This window comes from Nomia melanderi, unplaced genomic scaffold (assembly GCF_051020985.1).
Source record: "Nomia melanderi isolate GNS246 unplaced genomic scaffold, iyNomMela1 scaffold0858, whole genome shotgun sequence".
Classification (NCBI taxonomy): Eukaryota; Metazoa; Arthropoda; class Insecta; order Hymenoptera; family Halictidae; genus Nomia; species Nomia melanderi.
In genome coordinates, this window is record NW_027475972.1 from 15973 (window position 1) to 24373 (window position 8401).

Consider the following 8401-nt stretch of genomic DNA (forward strand, 5'->3'; position numbering starts at 1 on the left):
GGGGTTGCCGATGGCCAAGTCCTGGTAGGTCGTAGCGGTGTTGGGTGACCCACGTAGAGGAAGACCAGGGCTGATGGGGTTGGCCTATGGTGGTTGTTGGCGTCCAAGTACAGGGCTGGTTGTCCTAGGAGGTTCGATCCGGTCCCGTGGCGAAGGCACTTTATCACACTTCACCGCACAACACCTCGAGCACTGATCGTGAACAGACCTTGCCGCGCACACGCCCGATCGCAACTCGGCCCGCACTGTTGCCTAGTACCGCGGCGGGTGAATTTACCGCGATTTCGGGACTTCGCGGAGCCAGAATATTAAGGGGCTTACTCTTTGGAGTCCCGAGTCGGTCCAGCAGGTGAAAAAAGATAAGAGCTCTAATTAGCAGCGCTAATTGAGCCGTTTCTGGCGGCACTGCAGTGCCGGACCGACTCACGGCGGAAGTAGAGCGAGCCCCAGCGATCCGCCTGACTCCAAAAATCAGGTTCATTTTCTGACTCCGCGATGCGGAGTGTATCAGATATTAAGCTGATAAGAACAGATAAAAAGCGCTTTATTCACAAAGAATGTTCCCCCAGCCTTACATTGTTTGGCTGGGGGTGGATACATAGTAGCGGCTTTATGGCGAAGGCAAAATAGTTGATATAACTCTATAGCGTCTGTCGCTATTTTCAGATCTCAATCTGCGGTGGCTCTTATCTCATAAACACCTTAGCATTTATATGAATCTAGCAAGAGTCTGAATATGTATATATTAGTGGAAGTAGATAGTTAATCGAATAAATAGCCAAACTAGAATAAATTATATAAATAAATAAATAATAGTAGCGTAGATTAAATAAACAAATATACATAGCATACATAAATATAAACAAGAAAAGAAGAGGCACAGAAATATATAAATATACATAAATAAATAAATAAATAAATAGATAAAATAAATAACCAAACAAAAATAAGCGAGAATAAACATTAAAGATTAAATAAACGAATATACATAGCATAAATAAATATGGACAAAATAAATATAAGTGTAGATATATAGCTAAAGGTAATTTTCAGTATATACAATTCAGTGGTTAAATATGTACATAATATGTAGTTCCTAGTCGAATCCGGGCTCTACTGTGCCCAGGCCTTCGCCATAGAAAACAGCACAAAAATAAAATAAAATAAATAGATATATAAATATAAATACGATTAAAAGCATCTCAGTAGCGGCTATTTCGCATTTCAATTAGGGCGCATGCGCGGAAGTGCAGTTATAGAGAAGCGGTTAGTATAGAATTAGAGTAGGCGATTGAGGCAGAGAATGATTAAAATGAATAAGTCAGATAGATAAAATAATCAAGGAAATAAATAAATAAATAATAAATAATAAATAAATAAATAAATAGATAAATAAATAAACTGGGATAAAAAAATAAGAAATATAAAAAAATTAAAGAAAAATAAAAGAAAGAGTACCAAGATGATGAATAATTAGAACCAGCGTCACATCACTAATTAAGAAACCGTTACCAAATCTCGTAGTTAGTTCAGAAAGAAAAAATAAATAGATATGTAAATAAATATGTAAATAAATAAATATGTAGATGAATAAATATGTACATAGATAAATATGTGAATAAATAAAAGTGTAAATAAATAAATAAATATGTAAGTAGAATGAAAGAAAAAAGAAAAAAAATATGTAACTAAATAGGTAAATCTATCGTTAGTCAGTATGTTTGAAATGGTTAAGTAAATAGATAAATAAAAACCAGGAAAAGAATGTAATTAAATGAGTTAATAACTAAATAAATAAGTAGTTAAATAAACAGAGTAAGATAGATAGAATATTAATAGTTATATACACTTTGATCTTAGCCATAAGACCGAGAAGCGATCTGGATGTGTGTCATGCGAGTACACAACGATCTTATCAATAAGTCCGGGAAGCAATCTGGATGTGTGTCATGCGAGTACAGTTTAATCTTACCCATAAGGCAGAGCAGCGATTTAGACATGGGTTAATCGAGTACAATTTGATCTTATGCATAAGGCCGGGAAGTGATCTGGATGTGTGTCATGCAAGTACACTTTGATCGTAAGCATAAGGCCGAGATGCGATGTGGATGTGTGTTATGCGAGTATACTTTGATCTTAGCCATAAGGCCGACAAGCGATATGGATGTGTGTTATGCGAGTACGCTTTGATCATAGCAATAAGACTGAGATGCGATCTGGATTTGAGTTATTCGAGTACACTTTGATCTTACCCGTAAGGCCGAAAAGCGATCTGGATGTGTGTTACGCGAGTGCACTTTTATCTTAGCCATAAGGCCGACAAGAGATCTGTATTTGGGTTCTTCGAGCACACTATTATCTTAGCCATATGGCAGAGAAGCGGTCTGGAAACGGGTTATTCCAGTACACTTTGATCTTAGCCATAAGGCAGAGAAGCGATCTGAATGTGTGTTATGCGAGTATACTTTGATCTTAACCGTAAGGCCGAGAACCGACCTGGATGTGTGTTATTAGAGTACACTTTGATCTTAGCAGTAAGGCCGAGAAGCGACATGGCTGTGTGTTGTGCGAGTACCCTCTAATCTTAGCCATAAGGCCGAGAAGAGATCTGGATATGTGTTATGCGAGTACACTTTGATCTTAGCCATAAGGTAGAGATGCAATCTGGATTTGGGTTATTCGTGTACACTTTGACATTAGCCATATGGCCAAGATGCGGTCTGGAGGCGTGTTATGCGAGTACACTTCGATCTCAGCCATAAGGCCGAGAAGCGATCTGGTTGTGTGTTATGTGAGTACACTTTGATCGTAGCCGTAGGGCCGAGAAGCGATCTGGATTTGCGATATTCGAGTACACATTGATCGTAGCCATAAGGCCGAGAAGTTACCTGGATGTGTGTTATGCGAGTACACTTTGATCTTAGCCATAAGGCCGAGAAGCGATGTGGATGTGTGTCATGCGAGTATACTTTGATATTAGCCATAAAGCCCACAAGCGATCTGGACGCGTGTTATGAGAGTACACATTGATCTTATCCATAAGGCCGAGAAGCGATCTGGATGGGTGTTATGCGTGTACACTTTGACCATACCAATAAAGCCCAGCAGCTATCTGTATGGTTGTGATGCCGGTACTTGCTCGCTTCCCGGCCTTATGGCTAAGATCAAAGTGTACTCGCATAACACAGATCCAGATCGCTTCTCGGCCTTACGGTTACTATCATCATTTCCACGCATAACGCAGATCCATATCTCTTTTGCGCATTATCTATAAAGCTATATAAATCAATCCGAAACTATATCAAACTGTATCAAACAATATAAAACTATATAATGCTACATAAAACTATATAAAACTATATACTACTATATAAAACTATATAAAATTATATAAAACTATAAAAAACTATATAAAACTATATAAAACTATATAAAACTATATAAAAATATTTAAAACTATATACAACTATGTACAGCTATATAAATCTATAATACTATATAAAACTTTATAAAACTATATAAAACTATACAAAATTGTATACAACTATACAAAACTATACAAAACTATGTCAAACTATATAAACCTGACAAAAACTATATAATGGAATATAAAACTATAAGAAACTATGTAAAACTATATAAAACTATACAAAACTATATAAAACTATATAAAACTATATATAACTCTATAAAACTATATAATACCACATAAAACTATATAAAACTATATAAAACTAAGAAAACTATATAACACTATGTAAAACTATATAAAACTCTATAAAACTATATAAAACTATTTAAAACTATATAAAACTGTATAAAAGTATATACAACTAACAAAACTATATAAAACTATATAAAACTGTATAAAACTCTATAAAACTATATAAAACTATATAAAACTATATAAAACTATATAATACTGTATAAAACTATATAGTACTATATAAAACTATATAAAACTGTATATAACTATACAACCCTGTATAAAACAATAAACAACTAATAAAACTAAACAAAACTATATAAAGCTATATAAAACTATAAATAACTAATAAAATTATGTAAAACTATAAAAAACTATATAATACTATATAAAACCATATATAACTATATAAAATTATATAATACTATACAAAATTAAATCAATCTATATAAAACTAACAGAACTATATAAAACTATACAAAACTATATAAAACTATATAAAACTATATAAAACTATATTAAACTAACAAAACTATATATGTTTTTACGTAATACGCGGCGCGCTGCAACTATTCGGATGCGTCGAGAGCCGAAGTTGTCAGAGGTCGTAAATCTCTGACCGATGCTTTGACCGACAACTGACCGCGTATGTCCTTACGACTTTTTACGATGATAAGGATATTAAGTTTCGATAATGTTGGCTTTGGTGAATCTATGTTATTGACTCGTCGGAACGATAATGTTTCCCGTGCGCTTCAAGTGATTATGATGTTTCCCTTGAAGCCGAGTGTAACGTGAGATTAGTTTTCGCGACGTAGGGTATAATGTTTCCTTTTCGACGCGTTGTGTCTTCTTGTTGTACTGTTTCTGTACTGAGTTTGTACTGTTTTTGAACTGGACTTCCTGTCGCATCCTCAGCCTTAAGGAAAACTTTAGGCCCGCCTTTCCCCTGCTTTCTCGAAATTAAGAATCCAATCAGGGGTAGGCGACACTGACCACCCCCTACCTCGTGCGTCCGAGACGCGATTTTTCGGAAGTAGGAAGTGTCAGTGGAGGTGGAAGCTGTTTTGGTGGGGTTTAAACAAATTCGATGAAATTTCCGCCAGGCTTGGGTCCCGGTGTGACCTGGGTAACGGTCTTCGGGACTGAGTTTAAGACCCTTTGGAAATTCACGTTTATGACAAATTGCAGTTAGCCGTTGAGGACGAAGAAAGTTGGAAGCGGATGTGTCATGCGGATTAAGAAATAAACTAATCCTCAAAAACGGCTCTGGAGGCTTGCGTGCCATAAACGTGCTAGCAATTTGTGCTTCGGGTATTGTCCCTTGTACAAGCTGCTAGCCATCGGTAGAACCGAATATTTTCACGTTCAATAAACAATCCTACTAATATTCTTAATGCACTCGATGGGCAAATCTGCACAGAATTCCTTCATTGGGGCCGCTTATGGTCCTGTACAAACTAAACCAAAGGTACGCTAAGGAACAATATAAAACTATATAAAACTATGTAAAACTATATAAAACTATATAAAACGATATAAAACTAACAAAACGATATAAACCTATATAAAGCTATACAAAACTAATAAAACTATATAAAACTGTATAGTACAATATAAAACTATATAAAACTATATAAAACTAACAAAACTATATAAAACTATATAAAACTAACAGACCTATATAAAACTATATAAAACTATACAAAACTAACAAAACTATATAAACCTATATAAAGCTAAATAAAACTATTAAAACTATATAAAACTATATAAAATTATATAAAACCAACAAAACAATATAAAACTATATAAAACTATATAAAACCAACAAAACTATATAAAACTATATAAAACTATATAAAACCATGTAAAACTAATAAAACTATATAAAACTATATAAAAATATATAAAACTCTATAAAACTGTATAAAACTACATAAAACTATATAAAACTATATAATACTAAGAAAACTATATAAAACTATATAAATCTATATAAAACTCAATAAAACAATATAAAACTATTTAAAACTATATAAAACTATATAAAACTATGTAAAACTATATAAAACTAACAAAACTCTATAAAACTATATAAAACTCTACAAAACTATATAAAACTATATAAAATTAACAAAACTATATAAACCTATATAAAGCTATATAAAACTATTAAAACTATGTAAAACTAACCAAACTATATAAAACTATATAAAACTCTATAAAACTATGTAAAACTATATAAAACTATACAAAAATATATAAAACTATATAAAAATATATAAAACTATACAAAACTATATGAAACTTTATAAAACTGTATAACACTATATAAAACTATATGAAACTAACAAAACTCTATAAAACTATATAACACTATATTAAACTATATGAAACTAACAAAACTCTATAAAACTATATAACACTATATAAAACTATATGAAACTAACAAAACTATATAAAACTACATAAAACTATTAAAATAATATAAAACTATATAGTACTATATAAAACTGAATAAAACTCTATAAACGCATATAAAAGTAATAAAACTATATAAAACTATATAAAACTATATAAAACTATATAAAACTAATAAAACTATAGAAAACTATAAAAAACTCTTTAAAACTATATAAAACTATATAAAACTAACAAAACTATATAAAACTATATAAAACTAACAAAGCTATATAAAACTATATAAAACTATATAAAAATATATAGATCTATATAAAACTGTCTGAAACTGTATGAAACTATATAAACTATATAAAACTTTATAAAACTGTATAAAACTATATAAAACTATATAAAACTATATAAAACTATATAAAACTATATAAAACTATATAAAACTATATAAAAATATATAAAACTATATAAAACTATATAATACTATATAAAACTATATAAAACCATATAAAACTAATAAAACTATATAAAACTATATAGTACTATATAAAACTGTATATACTTATATAAAACTAACAAAACTATATAAAACATTATAAAACTATATAAATCATTATAAAACTATATAAATCTAATGAAACCATATAAATCTAATAAAACTATATAAAACTATATATAACTCTTTAAAACTATCCATAACTATAGAAAACAATAAAAAACTAATAAAATTCTATTAAAACTATATAAATCTATATAAAACTGTATAATACTATAGAAAACTAAATAAATCTATATAAAACATTATAAAACTATACAAAACTATATAAAACTATATAACACTATATAAAACTAACAAAACTATATAAAACTATATAAATCTGTATAATACTATATAAAACTATATAAAGCTATAACAAAACTAATAAAATTAATAAAACTAATAAAACCAATAAAAGTGATAAAACTATATAAAACCATATAAAACTGTATAAAACTTTATAAAACTATGTAAACCTGTATAAAAATATATAGAACTATATAAAACTAATAAAACTATATAAAACTGTCTGAAACTGTATAAAACTATATAAACTATACAAAACTGTATAAAACTATATAAAACTATGTAAACTATATAAAATTATACAAAACTATATGAAACGAAATAAAACTCTCTAAAACTATATAAACTATGTAAAACTATATAAAACTATGTAAAACTATATAAAACTATGTAAAACTATATAAAACTATATAAAACTATATAAAACTAACAAAATTATACGGAACTATATAAAACTATATAAAACTATATAAAACTATATAGTACTATATAAAACTATATAAAACTATATAAAACTAACAAGACTATATAAAACTATATAACACTATATAAAACAATATAAAACCGTATAAAACTGTATAAAACTACATAAAACTATATACAACTATATAATACTAAGAAAACTCTATAAAAGTATATAAAAGTAATAAAACTATATAAAACTATATAAAACTAATAAAACTATAGAAATCTATAAAAAACTCTATAAAACTATATAAAATTATATAAAACTAACAAAACTATATAAAACTATATAAAACTAACAAGACTATATAAAACTATATCAAAACTATTTAAAAATATACAAATCTATATAAAACTGTCTGAAACTGTATGAAACTATATAAACTATATAAAACTGTATAAAACTATATAAAGTATATAAAACTATATAAAACTTTATAAAACAATATAAAACTGTATAAAACTATATAAAACAATATAAAACTGTATAGTACTATATAAAACTATATATAACTATATAAAACTAACAAAACTATATAAAACAATATAAAACTATATAAAACTATATAAAACCATATAAAACTAATAAAACTATATAAAACTATATAGTACTGTATAAAAATATATAAAACTCTATAAAACTATACTAAAATATATAAAACTATATAAAGCTAATAAAACTATGTAAAACTATATAATACTATAAAAAACTATATAAAAATATATAAAACTATATAAAGCTAATAAAACTATATAGTACTGTATAAAACTATATAAAACTCTATAAAACTATATAAAAATATATAAAACTATAAAGCTAATAAAACTATGTAAAACTATATAATACTATATAAAACTATATAAAAATATATAAAACTATATAAAGCTAATAAAACTATGTAAAACTATATAATACTATATAAAACTATATAAAAATATATAAAACTATATAAAGCTAATAAAACTAC

The 8401-nt window shown here is 27.8% G+C and overlaps 1 pseudogene; it reads right to left on the bottom strand.

Annotated features, from left to right (window-relative positions):
* Nucleotides 1-380: 380 nt before the first annotated feature.
* LOC116434156 (U2 spliceosomal RNA) lies at nucleotides 381-561 on the bottom strand (annotated as a pseudogene).
* Nucleotides 562-8401: the final 7840 nt, after the last annotated feature.